Source organism: Brachyistius frenatus, unplaced genomic scaffold (assembly GCF_029030835.1).
Source record: "Brachyistius frenatus isolate BFR_SWC_R1_liver_20210118 unplaced genomic scaffold, ASM2903083v1 Contig_84, whole genome shotgun sequence".
In the NCBI taxonomy this organism is placed as follows: Eukaryota; Metazoa; Chordata; class Actinopteri; family Embiotocidae; genus Brachyistius; species Brachyistius frenatus.
The window spans coordinates 1,243,033-1,261,480 of record NW_027210683.1 but is presented as its reverse complement, the minus strand read 5'-3'; the positions used below and the strand labels follow the sequence as shown (position 1 = coordinate 1,261,480).

At 43.0% G+C, this 18,448-nt stretch overlaps 1 protein-coding gene across 13 annotated transcripts in view; it reads left to right on the top strand.

The window, feature by feature from the left end:
* The window catches only part of ncam1a (neural cell adhesion molecule 1a), a 230,926-nt gene that overhangs the window by 26,391 nt on the left and 186,087 nt on the right, over nt 1-18,448 (top strand). The window lies entirely within an intron of this gene.

The following is an 18,448-nucleotide window of genomic DNA, read 5'->3' as shown; positions in this document are numbered from 1 at the left end:
ATATGTGGATAAAGAAATATTCAGAGGTCATAGGTCAATGGTAAGAGCTGGAGTTGTTGGCGTTGCGGAGCAGCATTGGTTCAGAGGTGGTAAATTACTGATGAAGGGAATTTGGCCCGTCGGTGTGGCAGAAGTTTAAAGGAACCTCCTGAGTCACGAATGAATCATGTATGTTTGAAATGTGAGGGGTTATCTGAGGTAGGACTGACTCGCCGTGATACAGGGACCCGTCTCTGGTCTGCTCCATGACTCACCGCCCCATCCCCTCCCCGGTATTCCCTGGACAGGGATCCTCTTCTCCCCCGGAGAGTTCGGTCAACTCCACCTCTGAGGAGGCGGGGGTGGCAGGGAGGGAGGGAGGAAGGGAGGGAGGGAGGGCAGCCTCCAACTTTTCAAGGCCATTATCGTGACCACTGCCGCATCACTACCTTCATCCACACTTCATTCCCCTAAGTGTGATTGATGGGAATGTCCTGCCTGGCCTAGCACTGTCGTGGCGTACAGCCAAGGGCGAGGACTCCTGGATGGGAGGGTGGAGGGAAGGGGGAGGTGGTGGTGGAGGAGGGGAGGTGGGGGAGGGGGAGGGTTACCCGCAAATCAGCAGGAGAGGAGAGTTTACACCTTACACAATACAGAGGAGCAAAGTTGCCACCCTTTGACAAACGGAGGGACGCTGGGACGGCGGACGACACACGGTTCAAAGAAAGACGCTCGTAATCCTGCAAAAGTTCACTCGGAGTTCGCGGTTTTGAAACGACGTGACAGATGCGTCGAGGAGTCGCACGGATTCCCAGAGGACTCGTCGTATTGTCTTCCTAATTAGTGTGGAGATTTGTTTGGCCCCCCCGAGAGCTGTGTGGCACAACCACAACAACACCGCCTCAAATCCAGGGCTGGAAAGTAACCGAGTACTTTTACTGACGTACTCTGTACTTTTTGTTTTTAAATATACGCTTCTGCTATGTCAAAAGGTACATTTATTTATTTAGTGTATATAACGTGTGTGTGTGGATTTATACATTAGTCTTTCCTAAATAAAATATTTTTTCTTCTATATTTCTTTATTTTATGCGTATTTTTACTTTGTTTTCTTTCTTTGTACCTTTCTTACATGTATTCTTAACTTACTTTTTATTGAGTGGACACATTTCTGCTGTTTTATAAGTACTTATACGATTTTCTTACTCAGCGTGGCTATTTTTAGCTCCTGAGAGCCACCGAGCTGCAAGCCTTTTTTTCACGACAGACATTTTGACTTGTTATAGCAGGGAAAGGTAAATGGTCCTCACTTATATCGGGCCATTTCACATCTGCAGCCTCAAAAACGCTTTACAATTTTCCACCCATCACAATCACACACCGGCGGTGTCACGCAAAGGTCACTCCTGATGGAGGAGGAGGGGGAGGAGGAAGAGGGGGAGGAGGCGGGGGGAGTGATGAGTCAAAATGTCCACTGTAAAAAAAAAAAAAAAAAAAAAATCTCTCATGAGCCTGAGAAGTTTGGTGTCTAATAGCACTTCAAAAAACAAACCAAAAAAAAGCAGCAACATCGACATGCTGTTTGTGCAACAAAGCATCAGCAGTAATTCTCCAACAACATATTTCAATATTTTGGATACAGATATCTCTGTGTGCCCAATGTTTTCATGTTTTGGAGTATCTTTGCAGAGCGGTTTGGCTTCTTTTAATTAAGTAAAGGATCTCCACACGTCTTTCACTTCCCCGTCTTCTTACAACTAATCCGATATGGAGCTCAGAAAAGTGCTAAACTGCTTTGCTGTCCATCTGTTTGTCGGAGTTATGAGACCGATTCCCGCCGCAGACAAACGAACCGAAAATGAAGAAGTGGCAGCGGGTTGGAAATGTGTCACTTCTGCTGCTGCGGTTCGTATTCATCACAAACTCGGGGAAGTGGAGAAGCCTCCGCTTTGGTCCGCACATACATCACGGAGACACGTTGATATTTCCCTCCGCGGATCGTCGTTACTCCCAAAGATGAACTGGGAGCGTTACCGTGGCGACGTAGTGCACATTGACACGGTGTGTGTGTGTGTGTGTGTGTGTGTGTGTGTGTGTGTGTGTGTGTGTGTGTGTGTGTGTGTGTGTGTGTGTGTGTGTGTTCCCTGGCCTCCGTGGACAAGGTCACCTGGGAAACAACACGCGTTGGTTCAACTGAACAGCAGCTATTTTATTCTCTATTTTTATTTTGTTGTTTTGTTCATTGTGTCTGTGGAACTTTCTGGCCTTGTTTAAAGTTTGGTGGCGGAGGGGGGGTGGTGGTGGTGGGGGTGGTGGTGGGGGTGGTGGGGGGAGAAGAAGAAGGGGGGGAGTTCGATTTCAATACACTCAGCACACGAGGTTTGACACCAGCAGCTAGTAATTGAAAACACTTTCCAAGGTCACGCTCTCCGTATAGATCTGAGGAGTAATTCGAGCCAGCCGAGATGACAGAAACAGAAGTCAATGGGAGTCGTTGCCCTCCTGGTGGGGAGTTCATTGCTGAAGATCAGAAAGGAGAGGAATGACTGAGCGAAGGAACCGAAGGAGGCGTCTCGCTCTTAAAAACCCTCACAAAGGAACCGCAGTTCTTCTTGGACGGTGTTCGCGACAGGAAAGATGAATATCTGAAGTACATCATCATCAGAAGCTCGTTTCCTGGATCTTTAATCAGACGTTTTCCTGATAGAGTTCATCCTTACGTTCACTTGAAATTGGAAAAATACACAAAGGTCACTACATTCAGGTTTAAAACTCATGTTTACAGATAATATAACGGATAAATCTGAATTCTTAAATTAAATGAATTCTTAAATTCGACACCTACGCTACATCCAGGAAATTAAAAAAACAAAACGCTTCTGTTTTAACATGCGTAACTGTTTTTTCTCCATCTACTCAGGAGTAAACCATCAGCGTAAAATCTTACAATAAAATAATTCTTTTGGCCAAAACATCTGTCTGAATTGCACTGCGGTAATTGGCTAGCTAGCATGCGAGGAGATAGTTAGCTTCCGTGTGAGACATTTAGGGAACATCGGTAAATTGTGAATCATGCATGTTCAAATAAATGTATTTAAAAAAAACTGGAGTAGAAAAATTAAGGAACTTCTTAACTAACTCACCTGTAGATACTTCTTATGAATATACTTCTATTTTACTGTCGACACACTTTTATTTGATTTTAATTAAATTTTTTACGCATTTCTACTCTATTCATCTATTTGATCTTGCTTATTTCTTTGGATACTCGATATCTATGTTATATTTATCTTAAATGTAAGCTGCTGCAACACTCAAAATTCCTAATTGGGATTACTAAAGCGTTATCTTACCTTAACTGGTGTCGGTACTACTTTTTTTGAACGCTCCAGTCAGACCGTCCGACGGGTTTTTTCTTTGAGCCAGAAAACGGCTTTATTTTGAGGTAAAAGTGAAAGTGACTCGTCCTGAAGCAGTAATAATCTGTCATTCCTGGAAACTGTGTGCAGGAAGTCCCTCTGTAAACCGTGATGGATGTTTAGAGCGGACGGTTTAGACGGTAATTCGACCGTTTTGCCTTTTTGTTTTTGTCTTTTAAATATATTTGGCTGACCTCCAGAGTTTTGTACTTCACTGCTCGTGTTCCTTTTCCCCTTCAGACTTCTTCATATAAATGTCACCAGATCTTAGTGATTAACCAGTTAGCACACAATGTTTTAATTACTGATACAAATCATCATCAAAACGCGTAAATTAAAACCCGAATTGTAATTAGAGTTATCCCCTCAGTGTTCATTCTTATTTTCTCACAATATTATTTGTAATCTCAGTGTTTCCCTTCTTGTTTTTTTTTATCTATTTGTTGAGAAGCAATGCCGTGTTAGAGTTTTCTTTTTATTTTATGCTTATCATGGTTGTTTTTATGGCCTGTTGGTTTGATTATATGCTGTCGTTCTTCTCACAGTGATGGAGTACACAGAAACAACTCGCTGCATACACAATGCATAATGACTTTATTAAAAGCAGACGCTTTGGCAGAAATAGTAAGATTGCTAAACAAAGCCAGACTCTCGTGGGGTTTGCCCCAAAAAAATACTACATTCAAGGTTCATTTCATCTAATACCTCCGCGGTAACTTTATTTTTTTACTTCTTTTTCATCTCTTTCCAAGGAACATCACTCGTTTCTTATGGCGTTGTGTATCGTCCTGCTTAAAATAACATATTCAGAGTTCTCTGTGGTTGCCTGCAGTTAATTCTGCTGCTGACAGTGGAGCGGAGATCAATAATTAAAAAAAACCAAAAAAAACCGGGATGAACAGAGAGAGAGGTTGCGCTGTCTGCCTCTGAGTCAACCTCATTGTATTTTGCTTGGTCAAGCTCCGACCACATGATCTCTGGAGGGGAGGATTACAGGAGTACTAAGCTCCAGATATTTTTTTTCCCATCTTCTTCAGCTCTAATTAATCAGGGCAGGGTTCTACCAAGAGGCTTAGCAAGCCCCTTGTCAATTTGCAGCTATCGGCTTGCTTCGACAGGCCCGAGCAGCACCCACCGAGTCGCCGTCAGCGGCAGATAGCAACCCTGTAATAGGGGAGGGGGGGCTCTCACAAGCAGATGAGATGCAGAGCAAACAAAAGTACAAGCAATAAAGAATTGTGGCTGCAAAGGGAATATAGCAATTTCTGCCTTTCAGTGGATTTAATGAGCGCTATAATTAGAAAATTAGTTTTCAAGTGTTGTGATTGCGTTGTCCTTTTTCTAAGAGCGGTGTTTCCAGGGAAGCTGTAGGTCACAGAAACACCCTCCGGCCCTGGGAAATAGACGCATTTCAGCTTGTGATTACCTTTGGCTCTGTTCGGTTTTACAATCCTCAGGTCGTGCATGTATTCAAAACTGAATCCAATTAGTTTTAGCAAGTTATTTTAGCTGCTTCGTTCTCATATGAATCATCCAAACAGCTAAAACACAAATATAATGTCACTGTTTTGGTGCTTCGATCAGGTTTTTTGGGGCCGATCTCGATTACTCGAAGCACTTTGTTCCTCTTCTAATCCGTAATATTCCCCGCTGTGCTGAAAAGTCGCTCGCTATCGACACTTGTCAATACAAATTTGGAATATTCAAATAGTCATTATAATCTACAAAAGAAATTAGTGTATGTGACTATCGTTCATCCTTATTTCTCCTTTTTTTTTTTTTTACTTGCGCCTCGTTGTAATACGTTACTCCCGTCAGACGGTGGCGATAATGAGCCTAAAAGCTGTCTACCAGCCGCCATTAAAATAACATGCAGAGAAGAAGAACACGCTGCTTCCAGGGGGGCAGAGCTTTGCAGGTAAAGCTATCCCGGTATTGAAATGCTCATCTCGAGTAACTGAGAGCAGATCGGCCTTTTTGGAGACCGCCAATCAAACTTCTTAGAGCTGATGAAGGTCGAATCGTGATCGGTGGCTGACTGATCGGACCACCCTTCGTTTTTTGGAGGTCTCTACAATCAAAATACCAAAATCAGAAATGTTGATCCCACGCCTGTGTGAGTAAAAGCAGTCACGACAAGTTCTTAAATATTTGCTTTGCTTCACTTTTCTCTGTGGACATTTTCCTTGTTCTTATGAAAAGCTCCACTTTAAAGGCTCCATTTATCCCATTAATGGACCATTAATTGTTTCTTTTTAGGGCTTCGAGTTGGAGCCAAAGAACCGTCAGCCGTGTCCTATTTCTATTATCGGTGGGTGAGCGGTGTGGTAAAGCGTTGACTGTGTGTTTGAGGTGGGCACGTCTGTGGACAAGGCTCGTCTCGCCTGTTAAACAGCTTTTGGCAACATGCATATAGCTTTTAGTACAGCCACTACTTTTGCATCCTTTTTGAGCTCTGTGCTGTGATATTATATATATATATATATATATATTTTTTTTTTAAAAAGATTATTACATTTTTTGCCAGTTGTCCAGGAAACGAACTTGAAACTCACTGTTCATAGGATTTGTGTCTGTGTGGAGCCCCTCAGCTATCAGGTCGCCCCTTGATATGAGATTTAAACATGGAAAAAAAGAAGCAGCCGGCCACGCTGGCTAATTTGGATAATGGCTCTTTGTGCAGAGGATTAATGAAATGCATTGAAACAAAAGGTGAACCCGAGCCTCATTTTCATTGAAAGTCCACCGTGCGTTATCACTGAGATCAAGCCTCGGGTCACATTCAGCCAGCTTTGGGTTTTAAGAAAGCAGAAGTGACTTTGAGCTTTGATATATCCCATCAAAAACAACGTGTAATGGAAACGAGTGTAACACCAGAAATAGATTGAACATTTTATTGAGTTAGTACGTCACCTGCTGCTCATTAATTGGCTTCAGCTCGACGTGATCTCCCTCCATAGGGCTACACGATTCATCGGAGCTGCGCGGTGGCTCTGATAGCTCGTTGCACATGTTAAAAAGAAGCGGTGCGTGTTTGCTTTGGCACTGGCCCCCGCCTTCGGGGGCTTCGAGCTCTATTGACAAGTCCGCTAGTGTGTTTCAGATTTACTGGTTCATGTCTAGCCAGCCCCCCTTTTATTTATAGTACGTTAGATTGTGGGATCTGAGGCGAGGAACATCTGCGAGCAATCGAGACAGAAGAGAGGGCGGGACCTCATAACAAGCGCCGCTGACGCTCGGCTGCTTTTCCCGCCGTCGCCTACTGTTCGCCACGAGGGGCGCGCTCAGAGGGAGCCGCGATTATTAGGTCAGACGGCTGCCAGTCGCAATAAACACATCGCTGGAGCACCGAATAACAAGTTAGATTCAGTCTTATGGTTGTAAAGGCTGCATAAAGTGGTACATTTCAAACATAAGAGCCTCACCAGCACCGGTTTTCTTACTCGTGCGCCAATTATATTCTTTCTAAAAGTGGGAGGAAATTACTGATAATTAATCAAACCAATTTTCTACAACCCAAAGTGACCAAGTCTTTCACACTTCGGAGTGTTTAAAGCAACAGATCCTCACTTTTAAGAAGCTGGACGATGAAGCTTTATGCCTGAAAAATAAGTTTGACTATCAAACAGCTATCAAAGTAGATTCTTTTATTGATCAGGCATCAATCGATGAACATTTCCAGCCTTAAAACAGAGACAAAAGGTCCCAAAAACCCATGATAAACATTTTAAATGCAAGTACCTCAGCTATCCTCACAAAGCCCTTTTCCACAGGCAGGTGTGTTACTTGGCATCGTCTTCCCTTCATCGGCAAAAAATTCATCTCTTGTGAGATTTGGAAGAATTTGAGAGTCGTCTGAGCTGTCAGAGCTTTGCAGACTGGCAGGAGGCTCTATCTGTTTACCGGCCAGCTGGGAAACCAAGAAAGCAAGGTTGTGATTAAGTCTGCCTACGAGGTAGAAGGTATGAGATAGTTGAGACACGATAAGCCAAGGGACCCAAGCCTTGTAGTGTACCAGATGGATGGAGATACCGCGAGAGGCTTAAGGCGGCGTAGAAAGATGAAGGGATTATAGGAACCAATCTTTCTGTCAATAAGTGGTTTGGAGGCGAGAAAATAATTTACCTATAACTGTGTTTTCCAAGACACAGATGCATGCACAACCGTTTAATTTTCAGCCAGAGGAGATCGGTGAGGTGTGTTGGTGTTGCAGCGTTTTTCACACCGATCGCAATCAATGGTCCTCTAACACACACGGAGAGAAAATATGAGCACTATGCACGTCATTTTTTTAAACATTTAAACAACTTTTTTTTTTCTCTCCTTATTTAATTCTATTTTTTTTATCCTTTTATTCGTTTTAGTTTTGTTTATCTGTGTTGCATTTTATTTCTTTTTCATTTTGAACAATAACAACCTATTTATTAGTTTTCTGGCGGCTTTCACATCCTCAAAAACTCATGAAACTTGGCAAATGCGGCAGTCGTGGTGAAGATTTACATTTTCCACAGGTGTTGCATGTGGGCGTGGCCAAATTGCTCGCTAGCGCCCCCTACACTGCTGCCTCCGCGGCTGCTTTTAGCTACACGCACGAAATTCAAAAATGTCTTGCAGAATATGGATTAATTACACAGCACAACTTTGCAAGTTTTTTTCAGAACAACCTTGCAAATAGTAAAATGCAACTTGCAGGGAATACTAGAAAACAGATTTCTTGTTAATCTGCAGCATGAAAGTCGAGCGTCCCGTCTCCTCCTCCTGTTTTTACGTCTGAAAACGATCCTCGCTGTTGAGATTTCCAGATCCAGCAGGGGCGAGGTGTTTTTATTTTTTTTCTTACAGGAAAACCGGTTGTAACCGAGCCCGGTGCCTGTGTACCTTTAGAGCGACATGCCATTAAATGTGACAGCTGTATTGGAAATCATATTAAATCAGGCTTTTGGAGCCATCGCTCTCCTGGTCCTGACAGGTCACTGATGAGAATCACAACCATTTCCTGTACCCACCCTCCCACCCCCCACCCCCCACCCCGGGGATCTGTCGCTGTGGGGGGAGAGGTACAACCTGCAGAGATTGTGGAGGTGGCGTTGACAAAGAGCATTTGTTTCTGCTCTTGAGAACAAGTGGTGCGCCGGCATGTGAGACGTCTCCTTTATTGTTGGTTCCTGTGTCGCGTTTTGAGCTGAAATTAAAATCCTCTCAGTTTCTGGCCACTTTTATCAAAACAGGAAGAACCTTCTGGTCTCGTTGATGACCTCGAAACCTTCATCTGAAATCAGTGTCGCTAATATTTCCTCTACATCCTGTAACTTTCACAATAAAAGCATATAAAGAATAGGGAAACATGGCACATTTCGAAGGTGTCAGCTGACATTAAAAACAGCTTCGTAAAACTATCTCAATATTTGAACACCGCTGGAGAACATCACTTTTTTAAGAAATCCATTTATTTTTTCTACTAATATCATTATGCAACACAACCCAAGCACAATGTCTGTACTTTAAAGTTGGAAAAGACAACTAGAGTTCAGCCTGTATGAGGAGATTTTATGGATTAAAGTGGATGAAAAAGACTATTTAAAGTATTCTACTTTCCTCCTTTAACAAGCACATAAAGTATAGATTTTATCCGAAGAGATTTACCCACAGCTGAAATATTTCCACCTCTTTTTTTTGCAAGAACAAATGCCAATCAGAAGTTTTTAGTGCTGAAGCCAAATCTTAAAAACAATTTTCTTTGTCTGAAAAAACAAAACAAAAAACCCAAAACTAAAATATTCAATTTAAATTATTAAAAAAACCAAAAAAACAGTAAAAAATACTGTCTGGAAGCAGACATTTTAATTACTTCAACGATTATCAGAGTTTGTTTTCCTGTGCGGGGAACAGAGCATCAGTGCTACCAGGGCTGGACTGCAGACACAACGAGCCCAGCAGCGATGCTCAGTCATCAGCCGCTGTGATTGCAGGAGGGAGGCGGCGTGTTGTCGCAGAGCTACAACACAAGATAGTGATGGGAAATATAATAACTGGAGATCTTTCAGAGGATTTTTCGAATGCTCAACCAAGAAAGTTTCAGAAACTTTTCATAGTTAATTTGGAAAAATACACATCTTTAACTGCTGATTCTGTTTAAAAAAAAAAAAAAAGGATTATTAACTTGTTTTTTTTCCAACTCCACTCTCCACCTTCTCGTTCTTCACCCGCTTGATGAATGAGTCCGTTTCTGAGAACCTTCCCTATCTGGATCTGCATCTCGACCTCTTTGCAGTGCATGTCCTACATTGTAAAAAGATAAGTTACGCCCGTGAGATCTTGAGATCATTTATCGGAAGACACGAGGGTCATCGCCCTTTATGAAAGCCTCTAATGATGTTACAATTGAATCCGGTGCCGTACAGGACAGAAGACAGAAGTAGAGATAATGCAGGTTCCGATTAGGCATCTGGCGGTCTGCGCTCTAATTAGATTTCCTAGGTATGAGTTGATTATGCTGCCTTATTGATAAAAAAAATAATTGCATTTTCCATAATCCCCAGGAGGATGTTGAGGTTGGGAGTTTGGAAAGTGATTTTTTATTTTGACATGTGAACTGCGGTGCTCCCCACGTCCGTTGGCTCGGAAAGGTCACGGAGAGCAGTCGGAGGACGTCTGACCGAATGTGTTTGACGAGATCTTTGATGTCTGATTATGAACCGCTCCTCCTTTGATCTGTTTGAGAGTCTGCAGCATTAAAAAACAAGCTTTTCTAACCACATCAGAAAAAAACAACATCCCAAGAGCTCAATGTGTCCCTGAATACTTTACCACCACTTAACCGCCTCGCCGTGCTGCGTTTCTCCGGGTTCTTCGGCAGCTTAGAAAGTCGCAACAATTCATTATTTCTGATGTTGTCTGAAGTGGATCGAAGTGAACTCCAGTTTACCCGCGAGACGTCGTCCAGATTGCGTTTGTCCTGTTGGATTTGAGAGGAAGGAGCTGATGGTGAAGCAGCACAAAGAGCAGGAGAAGCTCTCTGCCCGAAGTTAAACAGCTTCAAATGGAGACGAAGCAGCAAAGAACATGTTGAAAACATCTATTTACTCAAACGTGTTGGATTTCTGCAGCTGATCTCTCCAGATATTCACTTTCACAATCTCATGTCCTTTTATTTACCTCTGATTTTACACAACGGCCTCACATCAGGCCTCAGCGTCAGGGTTTCATATGGAAATAAAAGGACATGTGTGATCTAAAGCAGACGTTGAGGGAGCTGTAGTGGAAGGATGGAGAAAACATGAACTATATTCTATTATTATGATTCTTTTTCTCAAAAATACATTTCATCATTCGTGTTTTTCACAAGAAATCAATCAATAATAATAAACTTTATTTGTAGAGCACCTTTCATACAAGAAATGCAGTTCAAAGTGCTTCACAGCAAGAAAATGACTTGCCGATATAAAGAAACATTTAAAAATGTAGAAAAGAAATGAAATGGTTGAGAACAGACAAAATGCAGAAAAAAATTGATCACACAATGCAGATCGAATATAAAACAAAGCAAGATGCATTTTAAAGGCGCGCTAGTTCGAGAAAGCTTCAGGAGTCGCGAATTAAAGTAGAGATATATTTTGAGCTTCCTTTTAAAAGGCAGATCTTTGTAGCATTTAGTTCATTAAGTGTTTGTTTCGTTTAAGAAAAACAAAAACAATGACAGTAATTTCCCAAAACCCGTAAGACGTTTCTTTGTTTGAGCAACACTGGGCGTGTTTGTTTGTCAGCAGGCTCCGCCCCCTCCTGAGTTGCAGGCTCGTTAGAGGAAAAGTTGATTGACTGCGCGCGACTGTTTTGATAATTACATCTGTAATTTAAGGCGCGCTAGCGTTAGCCTAATATTCAGGGAATATTTTCCCGTGTAGTTCTCCTTTTTATTTTGTCAGCAGTAACAAAAAAAAAAAAAATCCTCCGAACGACCTTGAATGTGATCGACGCTGCAGAACATTTCACATCCAGGATGTGGAAGCACGCAGGCGGAGCGGGACGTTTGTGTGCAGCGCTGACAAACTCCTCTAATGGAAAGTACTTAATAAACAGCGTTTAAAATTTCTCAGTTTACCATCGAGACGCATCAATATTTAATGACAGGCGGGGTGCCGTCTGCAGAGCGTCTTTCTGCTCTCAGATGTCGGACGTCTTTTCATGCTTTTTTTAAATTTTTTGTTTTATTTACATCAGATATCTGAAAACAAAGTGGCCCCCCCCCCCCCCTGCTCCCGGGTGGTTCTGCCGCAGCCCGGCATGTTATTAAGGACAGAAATTGACGCGACCTCTGTATGACGTCCTATTGATTTAAAAGCTTCTACCGGCTCCACTGAATTGTGTTTGTTGTCTCAACCCGCCTCGTCCTTCCAGCGTCTCTGTGGACAAATGTTTCCAAGAGGAAAGATGACTTGGTAACTGTGCACGTATTGCTTTGGTTTACTGTTCAATTCAGGGTGCTTCGATCGGGTTTTTGATCGTATAGCGTCATCAATTTATTCAACTATTCTTAACAACACTGTATTTACAATTATGTATTAAAATTAAGAGACAATAAAGTATCATTAATTGACAGATGTTTGTTTATTGGGAGGCAACATGTGCAACAAATTGCACTTTCTTTCTTAGAGACAGGACTTAAACCATATAGATAAAAGATAGTGGATGGACATCAAGTATCATTTATAAATCATTCATATCATCCATATCATTTAATATAGTGTGTCTATTTCACGTTTTTGCTGTGGTGGACCAGCGTGTCTATTTCACGTTTTGCTGTAGTGGACCAGCGTGTCTATTTCATGTTTTTGCTGTGGTGGACCAGCGTGTCTATTTCACGTTTTACCATGATATCAGGGTTACTACATTTGCACGCACCAGGCTCATGTTGCTTTATAGTTTTATAGTCTTTCTAAAAAAAATAACACGCTGCTTTCCGTCTGGTGTGACAACCGGCTCCGATAGCTTCTACATATCCTCGCGTCCAGTCAGGTTAGCGGTCCTTGTCCGGGCAAAAATAAGAACTAGACTTGGAGCGGTTTTTGGTACAAAGTCGGTGGCTTTTGTCGGAAGGAGTCTGTAAAAAGTTTGTGGTCTTAATACTTCTCGGGCAGAGCTTAAGCCTGTTATCTGTGCGCTCTGCCACCGGCACACTCTGCTCTGTTGTGCTTGTTTTTCAGCCGTCAGCTTGGACGTCACCACACAGTCAGATAGAGCTCTGAGGAGCAGACGTGCTGGTGACTCCTTCAAATCACACAGAGGAGAAGCCCAGAGGCTCTTTTTTGTTTGTCCAAGCAGCAGAATCTTTCCTTTACATTTGTTTGCTGGAAATTACCAGATCTGATTTCATGAGCAAGTTCGCTGTGGACACACAGTCGACGCTCACGACGAGTTCTCGGAGCGGCTCGCCTTCATGTTGGCAAATCAACTTGCTGATAACTTATCAGATTGTTCCGCTGGCGAAACGGAGAAAACGGGCAGCGTCATTTGTTTGTTCTCAGGAGTGGTGATATTTAAAGAAACTCGCGCTGTTTCCAGGTTCAATTTATCACTTTAATTTATGACATGACATTTCAAAGTCAATCCAAGTTCCTTATATGTATTGCATTTGCATCATTGGTCCCCTCTGATCCCTTTGCAGATTTATTATTGCAAGATTTATTCAGCAGTAATGCACACTAGTTTGTATTGTTAGAGGAGATTCTGGGATTCAAAAACTCGCCCAGGTAGAAACAGGAAGTAATGCGTGCACGTGTTAAACATGACACGCAAGATAAAACCTGATGCACAACATTAAGCGTCACCTTTAGTCTCCTTTACTGCACCGTAAGCAGATGAGCACCAGTTGATCTCCGACAGATCCACATGCGTCACTTCGGAAACCTCAGTAACGACTCTGAAATATGATTGAGGATCATTTTAAAGAACAATTTTGGTCACGAGCGTTTTAGTCCGGACAGTGTGTTGGTAAGTTTCTAAAACGAAGCAGCTCCTCGTACATTTTTGCAATCATAAAAAAACTAACAGGCCTCTCTAAGTTACAACACAGCGAATATATTTTTGGCTTCTTTGATGGACACGACCAATTGTTAGACCGCACACCGACCGCAATTATTCCCGACACTCTGCTTTGGAAGAAGCTGCATTCTCCGAAGAGGCTCGGTGCATTCCACAAATCGGCAGCACGCTGATTTATTTATTTACACTGTCAGGCAATCATTTCTCAGTTCTCAGTTTCAGAGGACTCCACACATCCAGCAGTGGAAGTTTAAACTGATGGAGACCAGCGCTGTGTTTTGGGGTTGTTTTTTTTCCAGAGTGCCTCAAACTCAAACATCAGTGGGCAAGAGTCCATGTTGGAAGATTTTAATGCAAATAATCTCGACTGAACCAAATAATAACCTTCTCGCACGTCAGGGTCTTTTTGTACCGTCGTAAATGTTGTCTTACTTCAGTGTGAGTTCAGGAATATTCTCAACTATTAAAGGAGGAGTTATGATAATCAGTGAGGTACGATAATGACAGAAAGTTCAGTGTTTAAACCGCAACAACAAAAACCAAAATCTCAAATCAAGAAACGGTGATCTACAAATAGCTGCATGTGTAGCAATAGCCGGTAAATCTTTTGGGTGACTTGATTTTGCACGGACAGCGTTTGGTGGTTAAAAAGGACTTTTGGGGGAAACTTCAGATGGTTGGTATTCATTTCTTTCTTTGTGGCAAAGAATTGTTGGCACCCTGATTTTTTTTATACAAGAATATCACCTGTTTAAACCTGATAAATCTTATCATTAAATGCGACTCTCAGGATGCTGCAGATATACAATCACAGCTGCAGGCGGACTCTCATTAAGCCAATCCTTTAATATCACCGACCTTTTTCAACCTGTTTTTTACTCTCTCGTTTGACCTTTGCCTGATCCCCTTTTTCTTGAGCACTCAAAGAAGGTGCCGAGATGATTACCACTTGAGAAAGTGGTTTTTTTTTTCCTTTTTTTTTTCCCACTAAAGTAAAAGGACAGCAGAGCTTTTACTTCAGGTGCTTTAATAAAGCTCACCTTGGCGTTCGCTTCACGCAGCCTTTTCACTTGTGCAAAAATTGGCGTTCGCGTGGAGGAAATGGTTTGAAAAAGGACGAAGCCATCGAACATCCCGGTATATAAATCTGACCTGGAAACCAAGGCACAAGAGATAAAGCAAATATGTGTGCCCCATGCGATGCCCTGATTATGGTGCGACCACAGTAGTAAAAAGGTTGTGATGTAACCTGAGACAGTGATAATCCTTTAAGCTGCCTTAAATTAAACAAGCAAACAATACCACGTTGAGCAGGAGGGATTTAACAGTTGGAAAAACACCGCGGCTCCGACGGCCCACCTTTAGTTAGCTTTAATATAAGTACGCCTTTTTAATTTCAATATCTCCGCTGGCGTCATCATTAATGTGAAAACACAATCAGCTTTGCACGATGGTAAAAAAATAAAAACGTGCTGAAGAGTGGCGACCAGACTTTGACTTTATTTTAAAGGTCAGCTGAAAATAGCTGTGCATTTCTACTATTTTTTTTTTTACTCTTCAGGAAATGATGCAGAGTCGTGTGTGCTGCCTTCGTTCACCTTGCGTCTCCCAATCTTTTCATGTATGACTTTGTGCGCTGTTTGTAGGTTCTTTACAATGAAACTGATTTTTTTTCTTCTTTTTTTCTCTCCTCCTCTCGTCTGCTCCTTCGGATCACTTGGCAACGTCGTCTCATGTTTTCTTCAATAGGTGAGTCATCTGGTTTCTTTTTACTAAACCAGTAAATAAACATGTTTTGGCGGGGGGGGGGGGGGCAACTGTGTCCAAACAAGTGTAAAATATCAAGGTGACCGTGTCCTCTGGGACTGATAGGAAGACATTATTCATGAGGCTGCTGATAAAGGCCAGTCTTCACTGGCGGGTATTAAAGGAGGTGATTCTGTCACATCTCCATGAACTCTTCTATGATTATTGTTGGTCCCCAGACGACGAGTCCTAATATCTCCTCCAACGCCACCACCAGGCTGAATTTTCCACTTGTATACAGAAAATATGAAGCCCTATGTTGCTGCTCCACCAGCGCTTCCCGAAAGACAAATTACAGACAAGTTACCCAAGTTTACAGGCTTTTGATGATCCAGTCTACTTAAACAACATTCCTACCAAACACTGCTGACAGTTGCTGCTTCTTTGCTTTTTTTTTTTTTGCCAGACCTGTCAGTCAAATCCAATCAAAGCACATAGAACTTCAAATTGACAACAGTTGGCACTTAATTCTCTGTTGATTGATCAGGTATTTAAACTAAAATACCAAAAATGATTTTAGCTCCACAAATGTTAATATTTGGAGGTTTTCTTCATCTTATTTTGTAGTAAATTCATTTCTTTTGGTTTGATCACATCACTATTTTCTGGCATTTTATAGACCAAAAGATTATTGATTTTAATAGAGTAATTGGTAAGCATATTGATTCATGGATATTGCAAATAATTGTTACTTACAACCCCTAAAAACACAAACACAATTAGATGAGTTGAGTTTTGAATTCTTCAGGAATTCGATTGTCGCTTATTTATCATCAGTTTTTAATGTCCTTGGCAAAGTTTTGCATGTAGAGTATTTTACATGTTGCTAATCTGCAACCTCAAAAACATTTTTAACTTCAACTAAAGTGCTTTTGTTGCTGAACCCGACCACCGGCGGGAAACTCCTTCCTGCCCACCTCCCTACAAACTCTGTGCAGTAAATGGACTCTCCGCTGTCTTCATTTAAAAGAAGGGAGTTTTCTTCTGAAACGTGTCGGGCAATGCAAACTAGCCGTGCATTAACGTAGCGTCTGGGAGTCGGGCTGAGAGTCTGGGCTGCACGCCAGCGAGGGACAATCACATGAATGCACACCGGAGTAAACAATGTGGAAATGAAACTGTCAGCGTTCCTGTCGTGGCTGCGTATGTTGTGAACATGACAGCTCGTGCAGGATATAGGACATGACTGTAATGACTTTCTTGTGATAATGTTTCAGATTATAAAGTGTAGCAACAGGAGACACACAGACACACACACACACACACACACACACACACACACACACACACACACACACACACACACACACACACACACACACACACACACACACACACACACACACACACACACACACACACACACACACAGCCCCTTACACAGTTGCAGTCTCACCTTTCAAAGACCTCATAAATTTTACAAGCTTCCCCAGTTTTGTTTTCATCTTAAATTTCCAAATCTGGTTGTGATTAAGCTGCTCAGCGAGAGGCTCTGGACGCCGTCCAAAGCCTCTCGCCACACGAGTCCCTCCTTAAATGCTCCCGTCTGCTGCTGGCCGTCCGCCTCTGTGCATTTATTCAAAAGAGAGAGGGGCCCTGTCAGACCCGCTCAGACCCCGACCGTCCCGGGGTCCGGGCTCCTCTCCGCGGGGAGTATCCAGTGTCGGCCTCCTGCTTCCCCCGAGGTGATCCGTGATGGAGTTTCAGCTCACGGGACCACATGAAGCCTAATTTTAAACTCCCCAGCACAGCGTTTAGAAATATGAAAACTTTAAGGGGCCGTGCTTCGGCTTTTGTCGACTGCATTATTGTCCTAATTCCTCCGTGACTCGACACACTGGTTTTTATCTTCTTCGATATCTCTTTGAGATTTCTGCCTCCACCCAAGTCAAGTTGAGGTTAGTTGAACTTCATTCTGTGGTTCTCTCAGCACTGAAACTTCACAGTCAGATAGCTGCGACGTAACAGCCTCTGATTTACTGCAATGTGGTGCAGCACTGCTATGTGCTAAAAACCGCTGGTAATGAGACTAAAAAAGGAGGGGCTAATTAGAAATAATGAGGTCGCCCTTGACATTCTTCTCTCACCGCTGAGGTCCAGCAGGATAGAGGAAAATATTTACGCGTTTAAAGCTCCGAACAGGAAGTTAACAATCTCCGAGATCTCTTTAATGACACCTGTGACGAAGGGTCGGTAATCGCAGCCGCTGACTCTGCAGTGAAAACTCGGCCAGGCGACTCCAACTGGCGAGGAAAGCTCCCGCCCCGAACCCAAAGCAACCGGGCTCCTCGGCTCGGCGTCAGACTGGCAGATGGTGGTGGGAAGAAGATCCAGTTCCCAGAAACAGCTCTGACACCAGACTCGCTGCTGACCTCAGAGGCTACAGAGGAAGGAAGGAAGGAAGGAAGGAGGGAAGGAAGGAAGGAGGGAAGGAAGGAAGGAAGAAAGGAAGAAAGGAAGAAAAGAAGAAAGAAGAAAGGAAGGAAGGAAGGAGGGATGCATGCCAGTTAAAGATTCAAGACCTGGTAGGAGGAGGGAGCCTAAGGAGGTGGGCTTCAGGGGGGATTTAGCAGCTGGGCCCGCAGCCTGCTAACCATCACGAGGAGGAGGAAGAGGAGGAGGAGGAGAGGAGGCCATCGGTAAGGCCTCAAGGGGGTCCTCGGTCGCACGATAGTCGGACACGAGCCTCGGAGAGAGAGTGTGATGTTGAAGGAGACCTTTTCTATTAAATAACAAATGTAAGAAGACGATCTGTTTCAGCTCCACATTTCATGTTTCTAATAGATTTAATTAGAGCAACAACATTTTCCTTCATTCGATGAATCTCTTGTCATCGGTTAGCGACCTCTCCGCTGAGCGACGCGCACGAACAGGCTGACAAATGCACTTGTAATTGAATACTGATCACGTGCTCCCGGTGTAACGCCATCATCAGGGGAGGAGGGAGAGGGGAGGAGGGAGGGGTAGGAGGTGGGAGGGAAGTGTGTGCGATGCGATTGACGGCTTCTTTTCACCAACTGCATCACCTGCGTATCCTGCCGGCGTGCCGTCCGTCGGCCTCGGGGAGGGCTGGCAGACGGGATAATTGCAGAGAGTCTGAGGAGGACGTGTGAATAAAAAACAACAAAAAACACTTTATTGCATCTAAACAGCTTTCAGCATCTTCTCCTTTCATGTTTTGAGGAGGATGACAGATGCATTGTTTA